The sequence below is a fragment of the Camelus bactrianus genome, chromosome 17, assembly GCF_048773025.1.
Source record: "Camelus bactrianus isolate YW-2024 breed Bactrian camel chromosome 17, ASM4877302v1, whole genome shotgun sequence".
Classification (NCBI taxonomy): Eukaryota; Metazoa; Chordata; class Mammalia; order Artiodactyla; family Camelidae; genus Camelus; species Camelus bactrianus.
Genome location: NC_133555.1, coordinates 26,599,184 through 26,623,862, shown reverse-complemented (window position 1 = coordinate 26,623,862; position 24,679 = coordinate 26,599,184). Strand labels below are relative to the sequence as shown.

At 39.7% G+C, this 24,679-nt stretch overlaps 1 long non-coding RNA gene across 8 annotated transcripts in view; it reads left to right on the top strand.

The window, feature by feature from the left end:
* Positions 1-24,679, top strand: part of LOC105079549 (uncharacterized) — a 575,211-nt gene that overhangs the window by 162,405 nt on the left and 388,127 nt on the right. For all 8 annotated transcript variants that reach the window (XR_012499938.1, XR_012499937.1, XR_012499944.1 and 5 more), the window contains one exon: positions 23,538-23,595. This is a non-coding gene — a long non-coding RNA (uncharacterized LOC105079549). The remainder of the gene's footprint in view (positions 1-23,537; positions 23,596-24,679) is intronic.

The following is a 24,679-nucleotide window of genomic DNA, read 5'->3' as shown; positions in this document are numbered from 1 at the left end:
ATAGCATTGTAAATCTGTGTTTCTTTAACATATTATGTTATTGTATTATGTTTTGTTAGCCACAGCGATCATGAAGTGGCAGGGTTTGTAGAAGCCAGTGCTAGTGACTGACACCACCATCCCACAGGTTCTCAGGCCCAAGGCCCCCAAGTCATCTGTGATTCCTCTCTTTGCTCTTCCCTTCCTGCTTCAATTATATTGAGTCCTGTTGATTCTAAGTTCCAAGGACATCTCACATCCATTATCCTTTCTTCATCTCCATTCTTATCCCCCAGGTACAAGGCAGCATCTTCACTCACCTGGGTGGCCTACGGTAGTCAGCAGTATTCCTGCTTCTCCCTGTAATCCATTCTCCAGATCAAGCCTTGGAACTCTGCAGCTTAGAGCAAAAACCCAAATTCTCACCTGCTAGGCTTTGTGTGATCTAGCCCCCGCCTACCTCTTGCATTTTGTCCTTCTTCCTGTCTTCTACTATGCTTCAGCCTCACTGGCTGTCTTACTATTCTCTAATGCACCAGGCTCTTTCCAACCTGAGGGATTTTACACCACTTGTTCCTCCTGCGAGGTCTCTAGATTTTCAGAAGACCAACCCCTTCTAGTCAATGAGGTTCTCCTTTGAAGTGTGATCCCCTCACAGAGCCTGCTCTGGAGACTCCCTCTGTACAGCCCCATTTCCTTGATCATGCTCCCAGATACCCTGTTCAGTTGTCTTCATCGTACTTTCCTGATATTTTCCCCTTGATTTATTTGTAACTTTTTTTGTCATTGTTGGCCGCCCAAGAATGTAGTTCCACGACAGTGAGATGAGAGCTGGCCAACTTTTCCATTTGGCACACTGGGCACAGTACCCAGGACCCATGATACTTTCAGGGGCCCATGAAAATCTTTTCATTTCTATAAAAATTAGAAAGAAAAAAGAATATAATAAAAATGAGTATAAAATAAGAAATTCAGCCTGGATTAAATTTATTTTTAAACCCAGTCATAAAATATAATTTTTAATATTTTTTATGGAGGAAGGAGCCCATGAAAGTTGTAAGGTAGCCTTGATGGGAACCCTGTCAGTCTTGTTCCCTACAGTGTCTCAGGACCTGGAACTGTACCTGGCACATAGTAAGCCCTCAAAATGAATATGCTGTCCAGTTAAGTGGAATAGCTTGAGAACTTAAATAGAACTCAGGTTTTGTGTGCGTGTATGTGTGTGTTTTGGACACCTCCTGTCTGCCTCTCTAGATCTACTCTCTGCCCTTCTCCACTTGTCTCTGGGCCTGAGGAGGCTGATCTGTGTCTATACCAATGGCTTCAGGTTTAGTCAAGGGGAGGCACCATCATGAGAGCTGAGGATGGAGGACAGTGAGGTCTCAGTATTTATTCCTGGATTCCCTCCCTGCTGAGTCAAAATGGACCTCATTCCCCCCATTACTCTAATGGCCAATGATAATAATAATTACAGTAATGACACTAGTTGATATTTACTGAGATTAAATCTGGTGTTGATATTTTTATGTAGCAAATGTTAAGATAGCATGATGCAAGCGCCTTCACTTCATATTTAAATTTTGCAGCACAAACATGTAGACTTCATCAGTTTCCTCAAAGGTCTCTCCTGGTATTTTGACATTCATATTGTTGTCTTCTGGTGTCCCTTTTTTATCATCATGCTCATAAGCTTTTTCTTCTGTTGTTAACAGGTCTAGCTTTGCTGGATTCTAATTTGTCAATGGATGTAGTATGTGATTGAGCAGCTTTCCAACAACACCGCATTAACTTTATAAAATCTTGAATCTTTTGCAGTGTGTGTGATTTCATGAGCATCGTTTTTGCTTTTTGCACTCCTCTGAACTTAGCCCAGTTACTGGTACCATGATGTTGTTAGCCTTTAGTGTTAAGTGGCCCTTGTTTCTGCAAGAATGACTAGTATCCTTTTTCTTGAGCTTCTGTATAAGACAATCCACATAGCCTTTAAAAAAGCACTTTCATCCCTGCAGGAAAATATTTTTTTTCATGATAAAATACACATATGGTAAAGCTTAAATTCTTCCAGTAAGTAAAATATGTAGTTCCTGGTTTATAGAGTATAAACGGTATGTTTCCGCTTTGCATCTGCCCTTTGTTCCCATCTTTTAAAAAAATTTCTGTATTTTCTTTAGAAAATAAAAATTGTGAAATATACAACATCTAAAGCTAAGATCTTGAAGTCATTTTAAAGGTAAATAATGGATAATTAAGTGAGACAATATACCTACATGTACTTTTGAAAGTATCTCAAATTAATGACTCAGATACATTTGGTTTTAATATGAAACAGTATTAGCCCTAATTGCTAAGTTCATTATAATAGTAAGTATATAAATTTCCTGGTAATATGACAAGTGCTTGGAAGTACATCTCATAAATTACTAGTAAATGTGTGGTAACTAACTTACTCATTTTCATATTTATTTTAGACAAGGTTTTTTGTCATATTTCTAAGTAGCTTGCAGCCATATAGGTAAGCTTTGGTTATTTCTTCTTTTTATCAGCTATCTGAATGGCATTTATATTCTACAATATTCCCACATTCATTTGCTTTGCTAATTTGTATGAACTATATTTCATGCCTAACCATTGGCACATAATCATAGTAAAAGTTAAATAATTATTGGGGACAGCAACATTTAATTGTGATAATTTTTACTGTTTTCATGGTGCTTTTACATGGATATTTCATCAGCACCTCTGGTCTGAGAAAGTCCCATTTGACCCTCTGTCTCATCTGCTTTCCCTTCTCAGTGGTGCCCCTTAAGTATAACAGCATCCTGAGCTTCGCAGGTGCTCAGAGTGAACACTCCTAAGTCATCTTCCATGTGTTCCTCTACCCCGTCCCCACTTCTCCTCCTCCTCCTACTAATCCTCCATCCAAGAAGTCACCTGATCCTGTTGCTTTCTCTCAAGAATGGGGCAAGGGAGGAACATTTCTGACAAGGAGCTATGGAGAGGCACGGAATGTTTGAAAACATGCTCAGTGTGGACAGAATGCTGAGTCATGAGGAGAGTGGTGGTGGGAGATGAGCAGGTTGAGGAAATCCATGCAGTGCCTTGAAGGTCTTGATAAAAAACTTGAATTTTGTCCTTCACTCAGAGGAGAGTCACTGGGGGAAACAAAACAACAACAGAAAAATGCAGAATTGAGAATTAGCATAATATCTGCATTGAAAGGAAGGTGATAAGAGTTTCAGGTGCTGATAAAAGAGTAATTAACAGGAAGACAGGGGACATGGGCTCATCAAGGAAGGAAGGGAAGCTGAAGGTACGGAGAGGGAGTGGGTCATACCAGGAAAGAAAGGAGTCAGGCCAGAAAGCAGTTTGGAAAGAATGCAGAAGCAGGACAAGTAGAGGACAGAAGGTGGTGGTCAGAGGGAAATTTCAGAATTGAAGTTTTGAGAAAGAGTATGACCCTCGAAGTCAATTGTTTAAGGCACATGGTGAATATCATTGAAATAGATGAGGGCAAGGAAGGGGAAGGCTAGGACTTTGGTGGGGTCGTTACTGGGGATATTGATATTACATTACTGGGTGATAGTACCATTCAGAGTGGAAAAGGAATCTTCAAAATATGGAGGAGTGTGAAGTGGATGTCGGTGGATGCTGGAAATGGGGCAAGGCAAAGAGCTGATTGGCTGAGAGCACTGGCAAGTTTTGAACCCTGGCCCCACCACATTCTGATTGTGTGGACCTGGGGAAATTAGGTCACCCCTCTGTGCCTCTGTTCCCTCATGTATACAAGGATCATAATAATAACAACTGTTGCACAAGATCGTTATCAGTATTACACGATATTAAAACATGAAAAGCACTCAGAACAGTGTCTACCTCATAGTAGGTACTCAGTCAGTATTAGCCATGATAACTCAGAGGCAGAGAAGCAAAGGTTGTTTTGGTCTAAGAAGGAGGCAGGAGAACACTGGCTCTCCTTCCTGGTGAGGGGTTAGGAAGCAAGTGCCTGGGGAAAAATACATCCATACTTGAAGGAAATTTGTAAGAAAAAAACCCGCCATCTTTATGTATAATAAGCATCATTGAAAATTTGAGGTAACTTCTTGGCAGTAAATTGAGCTTCTAGAGTGCTCAGGGGAATGACAGCTGCCCAGAGGATTTGGCTCATGGCCTGGGCTGTGGAAGACCATGAGGAGAGAGGCAGAAAGGTAGGATATAGACACCAGGGACAGAAAGGTGACTCAGCCTGGGAGTTTCAAATGGCACTCTGAAGAGGGCTGGTGTGTGGAGGTGTGTTTGCAGGATCCTGTTCTATAACATGGACTGTAGAAATGGTTATGACCACTGTGGTTTGGCTGTAAGAGCCTCAGAATGGAGGTTTATTAGAGTGCACTTCAGTGAGTGTTCTGAGCAGCTGGAGATGCCAGAGTTAGATGGAAAAATACTGTATTCCCTTTGCTTTTGGAATTTATCCTTAAACTTTTGATTCTACCTGTACTTTAAACCTCATTTCATTTTACTTCGGGTTATTGAGTTCGCTCTGTAGCTTCCCTTTTGGATGTAACCACTTTGTCTTCCTGGTGGTAGTAACTCTTGACTCTTTGGGGAGTGATTTAGCCTCCCTTCCTTATGACACAGCATAGTCTCAGACTACTCTGGGTCGCTCCTATCTCAGACTGGATTCCCTGGAAACATACTTGAAGACAAAAAGTTAGGTGCGAAAAACTCATTGGGGAGTACCTCAGGAGGGGACCTGTTAGGAGGCAAGCAAGGCAGGACTGGGCGGAAAGAGGCTGATGTGTGCGGTGAGGTCGCAGCTGAGGCCTCAGCCAGTATGACAGAGGCCGCCGAGCTGGGATGGCCCTTCAGAGCTGTCCCACTGAGGCCAACGAGCCAGATCTTTGTATCCCCGCGTTAGCCCGTCCCTGATTGTGGGCTGCTTCCTGGGAGTGGACTTAACACTGGGTGAGGCAGTTCCCTGAGGCTGCAGTCATGTTGATGTGAGGGATGCTGCCAGGGGCCTCCATTAGTTGACATCCCCCACAGCTGAGGGATGGGTTTTTGACCCTGGAGAGCCCCCCGGTGAAGTGTGACAGCATCCATGACATCCTTCTTCAAAGGTCTTCACTTAGTGCCCATCCAGCTGGCTCCAGCTTCTTCAGAGTACAGTAGTGTTGGGGTGAGATGGGGGATGAAGGAAGAGAAAGAGAACCAAACAGGGAAGGTAGGAGAATGCTGCAGTCTTACTTTATATCCTTCATAATTTTCCCAGGAACACGCACAAAAGGCAAGGCCATAAACACCACAGAGAACCAGGATTTGTGTAACAAATGTGGAAACCACTTCCATGGGCCATGCAAGAAGGGGCAGAAGTTTGTTCATGCTATATATACCACTCCTATCCTTAGCTGCACATGCACGGATCATCTTTAAGTATCTAAGGGCTCATCATTCCATTTGACAGCACTACTGTGGAATTGCAGAGAAATTGATCTACGTATCACATGGATGCTAATAATGAGGAGAATGAGCTTTTGGAAATTATCAAAGAATTAAGGGACTAATTATGACAAAACGACTGTCTCCTCTAGAGAAGTTACCCTTACAGAAGAAAGAGCAGTAAATTCTCCTATTAGGAGTCTTTTTTAAACAATAAGATATTACATATTAAATTTGAGGTAACATAGGAAAATTTAAAAGTCTGAAAGTTTAAAACAATGGCAGCTCTGTTCTAACACATGGAGTATTCGGATACCTGATGAAAAAGAAGTACCATCTGGGCTGCTGCACCAGGGTTGTAAAATTAATATCCACTGGCCTGTTTGAAGCATGCTCTTGTGAGTGATCGTGTCTCCTGCAGGTTATTTGACTTTTTCTTAGCACCAGAAATGTGTATCTTCCGCTATAGGGATCTAAAGAACTCCTTTTAGGGTCAGTTATTTGAGTTATTTCCCCAAGATCCCAGAGAATTATTGATTCCCTGACTACCAGGAGGCAATTTTTGATATTTCCAATGCCAAAAGTGAAAGTCACAAAAACCTCTTCCCTTTCATTCTTTGGGAAATTTTCAAAATGATGACAGTTCTATTCCCTGGAAGAGAATAAAGAAATATGGAAAATGTGTCAGAAAGAAACTTCAGATATATCCCTCTTCATTAAAGTGTGAATTTCACTCTAAATGTGCTCATTTCCTAAGTTGTAAATTATAGTCAAAATAAATAAATAAATAAATAAATAAATAGAACCTGGCCATTCCCAAGTTTATGAAATCACGTAGTCTTTCCTGATGAAAAATTCCCTGCTCAACAACCAATTTGCCGCTAATGATAATAAGGTCATCCAAGTGCACAGCTGTTGGGTTTCTGTGGTATACACAGTGACTGATTAAAATTACCCAGTGAAGCTATGGAAGTGGGCTGTTAGACTGGCTGGAGAATTGTGCATAGCATGAAGCCTTAGGCATTGATAGGAGCTGGTTAGTCAGGCTGCCGTGAATTAGCAAGGGAAACTTCTCTTGTTTTAAATAATTTATGTCTGCATCTAAAGTAGGTAATAGACGGCGTATAATAATGAGGAAGCATTACTGCTCACCAGGAGGCCTTCTCCAAACACCATTTACCAGCACAGGAGGTACCTGGGTTTGAACACAGTTCGCCCTATGACAAAGCTCAGCCAAAACATTTGACACTTCTGATGAAATTATTTAATAAGCAACTGAAACGAGTTAATCTACTAATCTAGGTATTAGTAGAATGCGGTGCTTTTATATCTTTGGTGGACAAATAGCATCAGAAATTTTTTGTTCTTTAGCCTGTACTTTTAGGGAAAAGAAAGATACCCTTGACTTAGATTCTAGACCATTCCTTTTTGTGCATTTGGCTTAAATAGCTGGCAAAGCCATTGAAATAAGTACCATTTTATTAAATGAGAAAAATGTAGATTGATTCCATTCATATAAATAATAAGTTCTATGAACATATAAAATATTTCTTGAGCTACATTAATGCACATTTGCATTTCTCTTTAATATGAAACAGCTGTTGTATTTTTCATTTTATGACTTTTTAAAGGAAGGAAAGGATCAGGAACCAACATGAATCACATGTCCCCACTACGTTTCATTAAAGACAGTAGCAAATTAATTCCCATTGCTCCTGAGCCTGATGGAGAATAGAAACTTGCTTCATTTTTAAAACCCTGAAAGTTAACACAGAAACCTTAATGTAAGCATTTAAATTATCAGCTTGGAATGATAAAGTGAGTCGGCTCTGATATGCATCATCTTAACTGAACCACTCTGGATTTAGGAGCTGGAAAGGTGTAGAATTTGCTTACATAAATCAAAACATCCTGGTGAAAGGTAGCCATGTGAATCCCCATTTCTCACCTGGCATTCTCATTTGGATGCGAGAATTGATTCTCTTAGCGATGGAATAAGCTGCTCTCCTTCTCCTTCTGCTAACCTGGCTTCTTCACAATTATGCAAACTGAATTTCAGTCATCTTCCGTATCATGGCCTTGGGAAATAAAAATCTAGCTGGTTAAATATGGCTGGTATATTTTCCATTGTAGTTTGATAACCTACATTCCACATATATAACAATAACTGAACCTAGATTTTCTTTTCTGACGTGCCTGAGCTGAAAATCAAATTACTTTTCAGTCACCATGGATTTGTGACTCCATGTTTTCAGTAGGATTTAGAGTGCACACTCTAAGAGACTTTTGTCTTCCTTTCTGCCTCCTTTCACTCATGATTTTATACTTTGGCACTACTTGTGGGGGAAAAAAACATTGTATTTTAGAGTCAAATACATGTAGGGCAGGATTGTAACTCTGCTTCTAATCTGCTGTGTGAACTTTGGCAAGTTAAGTGAACACTCTGAGCTTTAGAATCTCTCTTTGTTAAGGAGAATACTAATTGTTGCCTCTTAAGATTGTTTTAAGAGTTAAAGGAGATAATATGAATAAAAATACTCACCATGGGGCCTGGGACCCATTAGAAGCTCACAGATGGTGGTCTTCTCTTTCCCTCTCTCTCCTCCCTCCCCTTTCTCTCACTGCTCAGCTCAAAGGGACAATGGCTGGGCTCTCTCAGCTGCAGACTGAGAATATCTCCCACAGTTTGTGAAGTGTCGTAAGAAAGCTTCTTGCAGAGGACCCAAGTCATTGCAGCCGTCTACATGACAGTATCCCCATCTGTGTAGAAACTTCAGCTCCAGTCTCAGCGTGACACATCATTTCTTGAAAGTAGATCACAAAAGGCAACCTGGAGGCAGGGAAAATCCCAACGTTCTCTAGTAATATTTGAGAGTAAGGTGCAGTCCAAGACTTAGGGTAGAATTTCTGAGTTCCCTTCAGGGCTCCCAGGAGTGGGTCTGGAAAGCTCTGACTGGAAACCAAATAAGGCAGCAGAAATCTACCAGGCTAGTATGTGGCCATGGTCAAACCAGAGTGTGTACACAGAGTTAAAAGAATCAATAATATATGCCAGGATTCAAGGGCATATATGGCATTGGCATGTGGCAAAATATATTTTATTCTTTTTTGGGTAGATTGCCTATCTCCACATCATTTAGTTTTTGCTCTGAGATTTATCTTGTTCATTTGCCTGGAACATACTCCTCTGCCACTGCATTTTGTCTAAATTTCTATTCGTATTTTTATGTACATGGTGGGTTGCTTACATTTCTTGACCATGGAGAAGTGGCTCTCTGTAGGAGACGTCCTTTGTGTCCCAGCCTTGCACTCCCCTCTCGTCACTCAAAAACCAGGGGCCAGCTGGCCCCAGGGTAGGGTCTGACCTGTGTTTGTGGATTCATCTATAGGCCGTGGAATCATACTTTTCTTGCTTCTGGTGCCTGCCTGCTGGTGGGTGGAATTGAGTCTTGGCCCTCTGGTGGGCAAGGCCATGTCTAGGGGCATGTCTAGAGGTGGCTGTGGGCTCAGGAAGTCTTTAGGCAGTCTGTCTGCTGGTGGGTGGGGATGTGTCACGATCCAGTAGGTTGTTTGGCCTGAGACATCCCAGTACCGGATCCTACAGACTGTTGGGTGGGGCCAGGTCTTGGTGCTAATGACCCAAGCAAGATGTCAGCCTCCATGGGAGTTCATGCAAATGAATACTCTCCATTATGCCCACCACCCAAGTCTATATCTCAAGTGTGAGCCACTGTGCCTGCCTCCCCACCCCCCCAACCCCCCAACCCCGGTCTCCTCAGGAAACTCTCCAAGACCAGCAGGTAGGTCTGGCCCAGGTTCCTATGAAGTTGCCGCTTTTGTCCTTGGTTCCAGTTAGTGCGAGATTTTGTGTGCGTCCTTTGAGGGTGAAGTCTCTATTTCCCCCAGTCCTGTGGAGCTCCTGCAGTTAAGCCCCACTGGCCTTCAAAGCCAAATACTCAAAGAACGGGCTCCTCTTCCTAGTGCCCGGCCCCCAACTTGGAAGCCTGATGTGGGGATCAGAACTCTCACTTCTGTGGGAGAATGTCTGCAATATAATTGTTCTCCAGTTTGTGGGTCGCTCACCCTGAGGGGTATGAGATTTTATTGTATCACGAGTGCACCCCCTCCTACCATCTCGTTGTGGTTCCTCTTTTATGACTTTAGTTATGGAAGGTCTTTTCTGGTGGGTTCTAGTCTCTTTCTCTGTTGGTGGTTCTGCAGCTCGTTGTGACGTTGAGAGGAGGTGAGCTCCAGCTCCATCTGCATCACCATCTTGGCTGCCCCTCACGTGTATTCTTTCCTTTTGAAAAGTAGTATTTCTTTTAGGAGATGGTGTTCTTGTCTTCTGTATTCAATTCCCTCTACTTGGGGTGCTCTTTCCTGGTTCACCTCTGAATGTCTGAATTCTGCCCATTTCCTAAACCCCTGCTACTTCCTTCAGGAAGACTTTCTCTAAGCCTGTGTTGCCCAATGTGATAGCCACTAAGAAAATGTGGCTATTTAATTAAAATTTAAATAAGTATAAAAATCATTTTAGTCACACTGACCACATTTCAAGTACCCGATAGCTACATCTGTCTAGTGGCTACTCTTTTGGACAGCGTAGGTATAGAACATTTCCAACATTTCAGAACGTTCTGTTCGATACTGCTAGTTCAAGCACCCTAGGTGAATAGACTGTCAACCTTCTCTGTCTTCTCTTAGAACCCTTGTGTTACTTTATGAAATAAGTCACTTTCAACCTTGATTGGTTGTTTTCAAGTGATGATATATGGAACTAGAATCCATGACTCTGGCCTCTGCTTCAACCAGAAGAGCTACATGTTTGTCTGTTTTACCTGGTGGAGTTTTATGTGAGATTACTTTTGCTAGAAGTTTGAAAACTGCTGCCCTCTTTTATCTTGTTATATTTTCTGCTCAGACCAGTTGAGGACAGGGTTTACTCAATTACTGCAATCACATCCCTGGCCAATCAGGGATTGGGTGCTTTTCCCAACATCCCCGTCACTGTCAGTGTTAGCGTACAAAAACTCATGGCTCTTTTTTTTTTGCTCCATAAATTACTTTCTCTTCTCTCTCTTTAACAATTATTTGGGTTTTGATTTACAGTTTGGTTTACCTTTTCTGATCTGTTTACACCTCTTAACAACCTTCCATTCATCCAGTTCTCTCTCCAGGGAGTTTAACCAGATTGGCCAATTAGCACTTCCTTTTTAACAAACAGATAAATATTTCACTCTTCTCAAGGGTGGAGGACACCTTGTAGGGATGAGAATAAATCAGTACTTCCCTATAGATTTTCTTTACCTACAGTGAGTGTATCACTTGAGGCAATTACATCAACAATATTAATGCATACACATGTACATATTTCATGTTTATATCTCCACTGGGAGCTTTGATTTATCCTTGGAGTCAAGGACTGTGGGATCACATGAGATTTCACAACTTAGGTTGGATGGGCTATGTTTAACAACTGTAATAAACGATGACTATTAGTGCATAGTGTGTTTAGCCAAAATGTGTAATATCTGACATCTGTTTATACACCTCCCACATAAGATCACTAGAATTATATAGTATTACCATATATTCTAAAAGAGAAGTTATCATTTATTCACATTCCAGATTGTTCTGACCTCTTTGCTAATTAGCTGTTTAAATAAATTGGGTGGCAGTTCTAAGAAAGCACAGTTGATATATTAAAGTGCTAGTTTATTCTAAAGAATGGGTATCACATTTTACTCCCTAGATCTTTTATTTACAGTTGTTGGCTATGTCTCTTAGTGAATTAATGGTTTTCCTGAAACACTAAATTGTCTCTGTTTAACTGAGAGACAATAATCAAGTTGGCTTTTGATGCACTAGTAATTTATAGCTGTGCAGGTGATGGTCCCAACATCAATCTGTGATGTATTTTTATCAAGACTAATTCTAGTGTAATATTTCAATTTAGTTTTCACTGAAGCATTCAATTTGCATTTAAAAAAGCCAATATAGGTTAATAAAATGGTGTCAACTGATCACTAATGAGCTGTTCTGCTTGTATAACACTGCCCTTGTCACCATGAATTGTCTTGGACTGACATCTCACTACCCTGGGTACCAGCCAAAAACACATGTGAATGCCCACTACTGCCTTACACCCAGAGATGCTAAATATGGGTACACTGAATGGCTGTTTGACTGTTTATTCTGTCTTTGTCAAAATAGCTGGGTTTGTGGAGGGCACAAAACTGAACAAGACACAATATGTAAACTAGTGGAGCAGTCATGAAAATAGCTAATAACAGTACAAAGGAGGGAAAAAGGTGACCTCACAAAAGTCCAGACAAGGTGTGACAGGTATTCAAAGTGAGAAGAACTTTGTTACCCTTGGGGATTGGAAAAGCTTTACAGATTGCATGGATTAGAGTAAGACCTAAATAATGAATATGGCTGAAGAGGGTAGAATAGCATTTTTATCAGTGTGTTGGTTTTCTATTGCTGCTGTAGTAACAAAAGACCAAAAACTAGTGGTTTAAAACAACATCGATTTATTATCTCACAGCTTTAGTGAGTCAGAAGACTACCACAGCATGACTCAGTTGGTTCTTTGCTTAGATTCTCACAAGGACAAAGTCTTAGTGCCTGTAGGACCAGATTTCTTTCTGAAGACTTGGGAAAGATCCACTTCAAGCTCCTTGAGACTGTTGGCAGAATTTAGTTCCTTGTGGTTGGAGGACTGAGGTCCCAGTTACCTTGCTAGCTGTTGGCTGAGAGCCTCTCTCACCACCTAAGACTGCGTCCATCCCTCACCTTATTGCCCTTTCCATCTTGAATTTCTCTGAGATCTCCTATTGCATCTTTCTGACTTCAACCAAAGAAAGTTCTGTTTCAAAGGGCTTATATGATTAGATTAGATTGAGCCTACTCAGATAATTTAGGATAATCTCCCTTTTTTAAGGTCCATAACCTTAATTACATTTGAAAGGTACCTTTTGCCATTTAACATAACATATTCATAGGTTCCAGGGATTAGGGCACGGGCATATTTGGGGGCCATTACCACAGTGAGGAAGTACAGTAGAAATAGAAGGACTCTTCACGGCATTGGTAGGGAGTCAGGTGTGTGCAGAGGTATGGAACAGGAAATGGAGTTAAGAAAAGCCAAATTTATCACTCTCTTCCACGTATTCCCATTAATACTTTGGTGAACTCATTAAGTGTAAACTCAAGTATATTACATTGTTTTCCCATCTGCTCCTTGAGACCAGGGACCTGGCTTTGTTCAGTTTTGCACGCCAGGGCTGGCACATTGCCTTCTCTCTTAATAGGCAACTGACATATATTTCATATATTTTTGAAGCTGAGTTGAAGGAACATGATGGCCATTGATGACGGCAAAATAACATTTCTTAATTCAAGAAATAAATGTCTAAATGAGGATTGTCAGATGGAGGTGGTAGGAGCGATCATTTTAGCAGAAGTCCTGTTGGTGAGGCTGAAATCACACCATGAATGAATAGACACCATCTTCCCCTTCCGTGCTTGCTGCTTCCTACCCTCCTAGACCCTGCACCACCTTGAAAGCTAATTTTGGAGTCATTGCTGTATCAGCTTTTGGTATTTTAGGATAGTTCTTTTTTTTTCCAGGTTTCTCAGGGTTCCATAGCCTTTCCATAACGTAAAGGATTCTTCATATCTTGAATAAAGGTAGCTTGAAATTTCATCTTACTGTCTAAGAGCTGTTCACATAACTTGTTGGGTTCAATAGGATTAGCATCTGACTAGGTCATTGCTTGAGGTTAAATAGAGAGGCAGTGCTTTAGAAGTCAACTATTCTGTATTGTGGCTGGTCTGCTTCACATGATGTCTCTGAGGCTGAGTATTCTCATTCACAAAATGGGGCTAGGTCATTGTATAGATTAAATGCAGGCATGAATGTAAGTGCTTGGTCCTTAATTATTAATTAAATTGATTAATGATAAATGAGTATTAGTTCTCAACACTTCCTTAAAATGATTGTAGTCCAGGGTCTTATTGGCTACACTGATGTAATTTATACATGAAGTACCTAAAATACGAACAAATAGAAACATGATACCAATTGAGACCCTAGTGATAGGACACCTTCTCCCCTCTTTCCCAACTGGTCCCTCCTTTTCCTTCATATTCTTCTCTCATTAGATACATGCCTCTGTCTCCAACCTGGAAAAGCAAGGAAGAGGCTCAGTGTCAGTGTCTGACAACCTGAGGAAGTCCCCACTCCAGCCTGTAGTGATGTCCCTTCTCTCAAGTGTTTGTTTTCATTTTCATTCAGCAACTAACATACTATGTTGTGATACCTCTTCTCTTGTTATTTAACTTCTCACGTGTTTATATTTTATCTCTTAAACTACTTTATGAGCTTCTCGGCACTCATTCAAACCCATATTTTGAGCACCTGCTGTGTGCTAGCCACTAGACAGGTAGTAGAATCAGGGGGTAGACACAGTCTCATTCCTCAAGTTGGCAGTCTGCTGTGGAAGGTGGACAGGTGAACAAGCAACTGTGATCGGTGTGGCATGTTTTTACAGGGGACAGAAAAGAGGTCACAGGAGCCAGATATCTTTATGCAATCCACAGTGCCTTGAGCTTAGTAGGTACTCAGTTTCTATTAATAGATTAGTAGTACCGTTTTACCTTGTTGGGAACTCCATGTAGTTGAAAATAGGCAATAGTATTATAGATTGGTGTCTCTCAGCTTGTGGTCAGGCTTCATTAGAGATTTCTCAGCAGGTCACGAGCCGGATGGACATCTCATTGCTGTCCAGTCAGCACCCACAGCGCTGCCCTCGCTAGGCTTACTTAGCCCAGGGTTGAGTGCCCACAGCCTCTTTGCTGCTCTGTTAACAGCTTAACCCAATGGCTCAAAGCTTAATACTGAGACTTGAGAATCTATCCATATACTGGGGGATTCTCTTTATTTTTGTTGCCCAGTTCTTCCTGTTTTCACTGTTGTTTGCTTTGCTAGTGTTGATTTTAAAGAGATAGGCTTTATTTCTCAAGCAGAAATGTATTTCAAGGACCAGTGAAACAAAGGTGAATTCTGATTATTTTATGAGGGATTGAGGGAGGGTCATAGGTACCCCCAGAGGACCCACAGATGGACAAGTTTACAGGCCATGATACCCAAAATAGCAGGCCTTTTATTTATGACGCTCATTCCATGTGCGTGCAGTTCTCAGAGATGTTCCTTAGTGTACTTGCTCCTTCCCCTGGAAGTCTCAGACGTTTCCCACACACATCCAAGGGCAGTGTGCCTTCCATCATCCCTCAAACCACAGCATTCTGCAGGAGCAGATGACGAGGGCACGGGAGAGGAGAATTATGTTACTCTGATATTTTGTTCCTGACAGCCTTCCTTATGTGTGATGAAATATAAATAGTATAAACTGTGATTCACTACTAAACCTAGAAGAGAAATGACACTGAGATTCATTAATTAGTATTAAATTTAGTTTCCACGGTGATTGCAGGATTAGGGAGAGCTCACTCATCTGTAGTTAGCAATGCCACATGATCCCTGAAGAACTGTTATTCAGTTTTCAGTGACAGTATTAAGAAAAATATTAAAAATACTTTGTAGAATCATGAATGTAGCATTTGGTAAAGTGACTTTTTCCCCCAATGCCTTAAAAAAATCACGTGGCCCCATAATTACCTGAACTTCTTGACATACTAATTAACTCTGATTTAAAACAGCCATTACTTTTAGAGTTAAGCTTAGCGAACATTGTCTAATATTATTATGTGACCATTAATATGACTAGAGAAAAATGAGATAAGAAAAAGAAGAAGGCAGTAATTAAGATGAGTAATTTGGTAACAAAGTTGAACTAAAGCAGGTTGGTGACTCTTCAGCATGTGATAATGTACATTATTGGTATAATTTATCTTTCAAACTAAATGACTCTCCTTATCCCAAATCCCCTCTGTTAGATTTTTGTGTTTGTGGTTATTGGCAAGTGGTGTGATAGACTTCAGAATGAGTCCTGGCGAGTTATCACTCTGCACATTCAGGAATTTTGACCTCTGAATGTTTTATGAAACTAACTAGATTTAGGTGTTTTCCTAATAAGTAACAAAGGGGAAAATTCAGAATATGTTTATTGGGGAAAATAGAAGTTTTTTGCAAAATACAATAGAATCCAAGGCAAAATGTCCTTTCCTGCTCTTGAAAAGAGACACACATGTCAGCTATGTCAGAATCATATTGGAGATCAACGAAATCATGAATGTTTGCTGTGACTGAAAGCAACATTCCCCATTCATTCAATCATGAGTATACTTCTAATGATGAAGACATCCAATGTAAAAGCAGAAATTCAACAAACAATCTGGATATTTTACCTGAGTGGTTCCATCATGTGGATATAAAATCATACATTCAATAAATTTGTTCATGCCTTAGATAAGAGCTTATTAAGTGCTGGCATCATTATAGGTGCTAGAGATTCACCAAATAGACAAACTCCTTATGTTCAAATAGCCTGCATTCTAATGGCAAGAATCAGAAAACAAATCAATTAACTATAAATAAAGTATCAGATTGTGATAAGTGCTCTGAAGCAAAAAGCAGAATGATGACAGAGAGAGTGAGTGGAGGACTGCTTTAGATAGAGATGCCAGGGAAAGTGAGTCTGAAGAGGTGGTATTTAAGCTCAGATCTAAATAATATGAATGAACAGGTTAGAGGGGAAGAACAGGTTATGGAGGGAACACAGTGCAAAGTCTCAGGCAAGCGTGACCTTTATGTGTTCAAGGAACAAAGAGAAGGCCAGAGAGGTTGAAACCCAGTGATTGAGGGGATGATGGTATAAGCTGAGATCTCACAGGTAGCAGGGGCATGTGATGTAGTGCCTTCCCAGTCGTGGTGAGGATTCAGTCCAAGTGCAGTAGGAAGCTCTTAGTGGGCCTTAATCAGAGACTGGCGTGATGTGACTTGTATTATTAAAGACTGGTTGGTTGCTGGGGAAGAACTAGTTAGGAGGCTCTGGTGAAGACTGGACTGAAGTGGGTTGGAATGGAGAGACAGAGAAATAGGTGGATTCAGGGCATGTTTTAGAGATGGCATTAATAGCTCTTACTGAGGAAGTGGGTGTTGAGTGGCAGAGGTCAAGGGTGATCCTTAGGTTTTTAGCTTAAGCAACAAGGTGAATGGTGTAGTGCCTGTTACTGAGATGGGGGAAGGCTGGGAGGAGAGCATGGGTTTTTGTTTTTTGCGGGGCGGGGGTGAGGTAGGGGAGGTACTAGGAAAGATAATAGCAGATAGGAGTAAATTATTGTTTTAAACATGTGGAATTCCAAATGCTTATTAGATGTCTAATCATCTGTGCAGTTTTCTAGAGTACAGTGATACAGTATATACCTGTATCGCTGAGGAACAGATTTGGTCTCAGTTAAGAAAATAAACAAATAGAAGTGACTTAAACAGATAGGGGCTGAGTTTCTTCACGTGCAGAGATGTGGCACAGAGATGGTGCTCAACTGTGTCATCAAAGACGCCTAATCTTTGTAGTCCTCTACTCTGCTATTCTTAGCTTTTTGGTCATTGCCTGTGACTACAAGACAGTGGCTGCAGCTCTAGACTTCAGTGTCCACATTTAAGCCAAGATGAAATGGGAAGAGTGGTGCCAGAAAAGTTTTTCATTTTTCTTTTTTTTAACTAAGAAAGCAAAAGTTTTCCTTTAGAAGCTCTCATCAGAGACTTGCACTTATTCTCATTGACCAGAACTGTGTCACGTGGCAACTGTTAAGCTGCAAGGGAGCCTGGAAAAGAGAGTATTTAGCTGGGCACATTGATGCCCTGTACAAAGTTAGGATTGTGTTAGCAAGAGAGAATGGGTACTTAACACTGGATAGGCAATTAACAATGCCTGCCATTCCAGGATATTCAAATTTAGAACGTCTGGGGGAAGGAGAAGGTGGGGAGACTGACGGTGCGACACATTCTAACAGAGGCTAGGGCTGTATAAAAGCACCGTAGACATAAGGAGACAGCTCAAGAATGGACTGAGTGGGGCTTCCTGTTCCTCCTCAATTCTTACAAAATATCTTTCTATCACCATTTACCTCATGACAGATTAATGGAAGCAACAGACGTGGGTCACTCTGCCTTCAGAGACTGCCCTTTAGGCACCTCTGTATGGAATAAAGTAGCATATTATTTTCAAAGGTAACTGTAAAGGTCTTCACTTTCTAAAATGTCATAATTTCCCTTATTTGGGGACCCCATGTATTCTTGGAGTCAGAATGGTTTTGGGTAACATAGCTTTCTCCAGTTGCTGGTTGAAATGATCGTTTCTGCACACACACACACACCAAACCCCTCCAGTTCTATCCCACATCAGGCTCACTGCCATGCTCATCACACAGGTCAGAACAAGAGTGGAGAGCAGGCCTAGTTATCTTGAGCTTGGATATAATACAGTGTGTCACTCCCCATTATGGAAATTATCATTAATTATTAACAGGAACATCTTTGACATGATGCACTGTCTACATTGTCACTGCCAAGAATGGGACAGTGAGTAATGGATGCCCCTTGGATGGAATACAGCAAAGTGCAAAGTAGAAAGGAAGCTCAGAGATTTAGAAAAGAAGCACAGAGCATCACATGCCTTGGTGTCTCTCCCTCTCTTTCTTTAAACATACACACACACACACACACACACACACACACACACACACACACACACATGCTCTAAAAAGTGAAAAAATAGTCATTTACCAAGTTGGAAACAAACACAGTATATTCTTAAATTCTAGAAAACAAGACATTTTGTGCTTCCTTTTTGTTTTCATCTAATCCTTTGAACCTGGTATTATATGTAGGGTCTGCTCAAGACAAAGTTAATCTTTGGAGCTATCTATTTCTTTAATGTACTTTTTGACATGCTTTTAGGGCAGTATTTTCTATGTGTCTGGGGCCTCTCCGGGTGTATGCTGGGCCTTTGAACTTTCCCAACTAACTTCCCCCCAACCAGCATCAGAACAAGAACTCCAGAGGTGTGTAGTCAGAGTTGGTGTAGAGGCTTACTCACGCTATCAAGAACCTAGACTCCTTCTAGACTCTGCTTCACCATCCTTGACTTGACTGTTTCTTCACAGTTGCAGCATAGCTGCTACAGCTCCAAACATCCCATCCACATTCAAAACAGAAAGTAGGACAAAGAGTGATACCAACAGCATTATTTATTAAAAAGCTTCCCCATAAATTCCCAAACTATAAAGAAAGCTGGGGAAAAGAGTATTTGGTTTAGCAGAACTTGAGATCTAGAAGCTAGAACAAAGGAGGGACTGGATTAATGTCCCCACTTAGCTTGATGATAACTATATTGATGATCACGAGTCGTGGGTGACAAATTCATTCTACCACGTCGACGGCAAGTGACCCTTCCAGCACAGATGCATATCACAGTGGGAACACTAGGCTTGAAGGCAGCCTGGTGAGGGATGTGGGTCCTTTCAAGTCAGACCTTGTAAACTTCTGCTGTGCATAAGATTAGAGCTTCCACCATGACTTCATTTTCTATGAACTTTGGCAATAAATCAGTGGCTCCTATTCAGGGTCTTTGGGAGCATCTGTCACCCTGAGAAAGGCAGGAAAGATATCTGCTCCCAGAGTCCATCTTTTTTCTAAAGGAGGATGTAATACTCTGACACAGGGCATAATATTTGCTCTTAGCTGGAAGCAGGCAATTAACACTATTTTATCATAAAATGTCAAAAACAATGTTAATATAATCATCTGGGTTAAAATAAAAATAAAAACTGCCACTATATTCAGAGCAGCACTGGCATTCTTTCCTCATGAACTAAAGGTTATTTATTCCTGTCCTTTCACCTCCTCACACTCCTTTTTAAACTGGTGTTATCTGTGTGAAAGCTGTATCTGGTTATTAAAATCATCACGGATCTTCTTTGGTTGTTTTTTCCCTTATTTAAAAAAATGTGGTATAATTTATATACAGTGAATTCCTCAGATCTTAATTATACCATTCAGGAAATTTTACTGAACGTATGTCAAGGCACAGAACATTTATACCACCCCAGAAAGTTCCTTTATGCCCCTTTCCCATCATTCCTACCCCCTCTCTCCTCACAGAAGCAACCACTAATCTGATTTCTATCACTAAATGTTAGTCTTCCCTATTTTAGAATTTCATATAAATGGAATCATTCAGAATCTCTTTTTATTTAGTCGGTTGGTTTCTTTCACTAAACATAATAAGTTTTGAGATTGATCCATGTTGTTACATGGGTCTGTAAATTGTTCCTTTTTATTACTTCTTAGTATTTGATTGTATGGACGTACCACAATTTATGTACCCAATATCCTGATAATGGACAACTGGTTTGTGTCCAGCTTTGGGCTACTGTGAACAGAGCTGCTATGAACATTTGTGTACAAGGATTTTTGTGTACAGATATTTTGATTTCTCTTCAGTAAAGAATTAGAATTGCTGTGTTATAGGGTATTTTAAAGAAATTTCAAAACAGCTTTCCAAAGTTGTATCACTTTATACTTTCACCAGAAATGTGTGAGAGTTCCAGTTGCTCCATATCCTCACTAATATTTGAGATTATGTGTATGTTTAATTTATACTGGGTGAGTTTTGGTATTTCATGATTTTACTTTGTGTTGCACTGATGACCAGTAATATTAAATACGTTTTCATGTGCTTATTGGCTATGTGCATATCTTCTTCTATAAATTATCTGTTCAATAGTTTTGCCTGATTTTTTATTGAGTTGTCTTTCTATTATTGAGTTGCAGGAGTTCTTTATATATTCTGGATACAAGTTTTTTGTCAAGTAAATGCTTTGTGAATATTTTCTCTTAGTCTATGGCTTTACTTTTCATCTCCTTTACAGTGATTTTGATAAGCAGAACCTTTAATTTAAATAATTCCAAGTTGTCAAGTTTTTCTTTTATGTTTCATGCTTTCTATTTCTTCTCTAAGAAATATCGCTTACCTCAAGTTCACAAAGATACTCTCCTATTTCTTCTAATGGCTTTATTGTTTTTACTTTCATGTCTATGTTTTGTTTCACCTCAGATTGATTTTTCTGTCTATGGTGTGAGGTAGAGGTCCAGCTGTTTTTTCTTTACTCAGCTGTGCAATATGATAATACTTGGAAAATCTGGTAAGCTTTCAAAATCAGAGATAGTCTTGGTTTCTGGTGCCCTCACCTATGGCTAGTGGGATAGAGAATGTGTATATTTTAGTGACTAAGAACATGTTGGGATCACTTCCAGTTGCTATGTGATGTTTGCAAATTAATCATCTCTCTGTATTTCTTTATTTATAAAATAGCAGTATCTGGTCATAGATAGTTCATATTAATTTATTCATATTGATTTTCTGTCTGTAAAGTAACAGTTGTACCTGTCTTAAGGGGTTAATATGAAGATGAAAAGAATTTGTGCGTGTGAAGTACTTGAAAAAATACATATATACATAATACATATTTAGATATAAATTATTATATATAGTATTATATATGATGAAATAATATATAATATTATATATTTATGTAATGAAATGATTAAATTTCCCCCCTTGATCTTTCTTCTAGACTGGCCATCATTGAGTGCTTACTATGGGAGAACCTGTGTTGGGTACTAGATACGGCACAGTAAACAGGACAGATGTGATCCCTGCTCTCCTGAAGCTTTCAGTTTCGTGTAGGAGAAAGGCATTAAGCAATTCCGAGTAGTCAGGGAAAGCCTTTTGGAAGAAGTGAAATTTCAAGTGGGCCAGAAAAGAAGTGTATGGAACAATCTAATTGACAGCTCATTAAGAACAGGAATTACATATGCATATTATTCCCCCCAACATCAGGCTGAGTGATGGCCTAGAGAAGATTAAATGCTCTTTGAGAATCTATGTCACTAAAGGGGAAAGAGGTAAAAAACAGTGCCTGCGAATTAGGTGTTTCCTGAATGAATGATTGACTGAAGGAATGAAAGAAATATATTTACTGGCCACCTAAAACACTAGGCAGCATCAAGATATGGTGGGTCTCTCAGATGTCAATCCTGAGTTTCTCATTCATTCAAGACATATATTAGGAGACTATTGTGTGCCTCAGTTACTAAGACAATGCCTGAATCCCTTCTCCTCCCAGAGGAGTCAGGAGGGCTGCCCTGGACAGATTCTTGCAGCTGGAGTGAGCATGGATGGTACAGGCAGAGGAAGAGTCTCTTACCTGAAGCTGTAGGATTTGCTGAAATCAGAGGAGGCTTCCTACAGAGGAGGGTGTGGAGGCCTGTAAGCCAGAGGAGGATAACCTAGACAACTCTGTACACTAAAGAGGAGAATGGGAGCAAGGGAGCCAAGAGCAAGCAGGTTGGGTCATTGCAAGTTCATCCTGGACCAGTGGCCATGCCTGCTCACTTCATCTTCACTCAGGTCCGGCAGGGCCACCTGTGTCTGAAGTTCATCATGCAGTGTGGGAAAAAATGGAGGAGAGAAAGAAGCAAATGGGGGAGCTCTGTTGAAAGCCACCTAACAGATTATTCTCTAGTATTGCCTGGAGAAGGGGGTACCTGAGCTAAATACTGAAGTATCCTATGAATTCTCTGAGTGAAAACAAGTGTAAAGAACAGAAGGAATGCTTGGAAGAAGTGTGAGAGAACATGGAATATTGCTTCTCTAATAATTTGTCCTGAGTCTGACATCTATGAATGCTAGCATCTCTGACTTTTTTTCCTTTTTTTAAAATTGAAGTATAGTCAATTTACAATGTTGTGTTAATTTCCAGTGCATAGCATAGTGATTCATTTATACATATATATATTCTTTTTCATTATAGGCCACTACAAGGTATTGAATATAGTTCCCTCTGCTATACAGTAGGGCCTTGTTGTTTATCTTTTTTAGATATAGCATCTCTAAATTTAGCTGGACCATTTTGGGAGGTAATTACATTTTTGGTCTGCACTGCCTCTTGGGATAATGAATTTCCATTAGGCTTCTGCTCATTGTGAAAGACATACTTCCTTTTATTTGTTCCAAATTTCTCTAAGTGCTTCCTAGTTTAATATTCCCTTCCTATTGCTACATTTTCCTTTTTAGCCTAAATTAAGGCTCAAGCTTCATAGAGGTGCACCTAAAATGTGTGTGTGTGTATATATATACATATATATATGGAATTTTTTAAAATTGGGCTACATTTATTAAAGTAGAAAATGAAAATTAGCTTACTTAAGGAGGAAATAGAAAATAATTTTACTTGAAATATATTTAAGATTGTAAAGTTTTATGTAAACTTTTATAAAGTTCAAAAACTAAAGGACAGTCAATTATATTTTCTCTTTGGAAAATAATCAATTGTTAAAGAATTAAGTCTTAAAAGAGAAGATCTGCTTTTTATTTACATATTTAAATAGATTTGTTTCAAAATGTGTCATTCAAGAAATAATGGTGAGAATCAAGATTACCATGAAGCTTACATGGGATTTTGAGTTAACCACCCAAACTAATTAAGCAAAATTATCCTAATTTGTTTATTATGTTAATGACCTGAATTAATTTATAGTAATTCAGCATGTATTACTAAAGATTTATTATGTTTCCTACTAAATGACTTAAGAGCTATAAATCCCATGGTTAAATGTAATTAGTGGAGACATATTTATCGAAAGGGATAATTACATCTGATAAAAGTTCTTCAGTTAGGCTTAATTAAAACAGATTATTCCCCCATAAATGAAAAGTAAATATGGTAATTATTGGGTAGATTTTCATAGCAAAAATGAGTATCTCAGCATTTAAATTTTCTGAAAGGGGTGGTAAAGCAAACTACGTTACTGATTACTTCCCAATAAAGTATGATTAATAATCCCTGGGAAACAGGCATTTTCTAGGAGTAAACATTTTGCTACTAAATTACTGAAGGGGGAATTCTGCTTAGGAAAATCTATCATTAACTCAGTGCTAAAGTGGACTGTGGCTATTTTTGAACATAATGAATTATGTTTTAAAGAAATTTCATTTTTTTTCTTGTGAAGATTATATCTTGCTCAGCTAAATAGCAGTGTTAGGGAAAAAAAATGACTGTTAATCACTCTGAATCAATTTTTCCTACAGTAACCGGGGCTGGACATGGTTATTTCAAGACCTGACACTCAGAACGTGTTCAAGATATGTAAGTACACATGGAGAGTTTACTTTGTAAACTTATATTTTAGTTACAGGTGTGCATGCATATTAAAGTGTTAAACTATATATAGGGCATATTTTAGATTATTTTATATATAATCAGTATTTTTCCAATAGAAGCACTATTACTGAAAAATTCCACTTTACCTTTTTAAAGCACTTTCAGTACATTGTTAGTTCATTAGATCATTCTGTCCCCTAAGGAAGCAGATAAAGCGGGGGTTATTGGCTTCAGAGAGGCCAAGTTCAAAGTCACACAGTTAATTAGTTAGATAACTTAGGACTTGATATTTTGACCTTAGTGCATCATTTTTCCTGCAATATCATTAAGGTATAGAAGTATCTGAAAATGATGAGAAGATGGGGTTGGCTACAGGCTACTGTTAAGTACAAACTGGTACGTACAAACTCATCTCTGTAGCGTGGCCATTTGGAAAGTGTTAAGTTCATAGTACGGTTTTAGTGTTAAAACAAATGGTAAAACAAACAAACCTGGTATGGTGGGTCCCCTTTAGAGGAGAGTAGCCAGGATGACTATCTACAGACCAGATGATCAGTGGCATGCAGTGGTTTGCAAATGGACAGTTTTTAGAAGGATGAAGGCAGACAGGCCACCTTCTCCCACTATCTGCCACTTGGTGGAGCCGAAACTTATATTCTGGCTGTTCTGATAGTCTCACTCCTAGGTTTTTGCCATATTTAAATACGTGCCTTTCCCTGGAGACCTCAAAGTATTATCACGGACAGGATTGCATTTCTCCTTACAATATACTTTTGCATTCTATATAGCTCGGGTGATTTATCAAAGTCAGTAGCTTTGGCTAATATGTGTTCTGTCCTCCCAGAGTTACATAAATGCCTAAGCACAGGAGCTGAGAGAAACCCATGCTGCGAGTGCTATAAAACTGAAGGACTTTTAAGAAAGATCTCAAGCAGAGGCTCTCTTCTTTTGTGCGTGGCTTTGAAAGGGCTGTTTTGTTCTCCTCCCACCCAAGATTAATTGAATTAATATTTTTAAATGTATACCGAATGCTACACGTTAGGCAATTCCATTTTAATCAACATCTGCA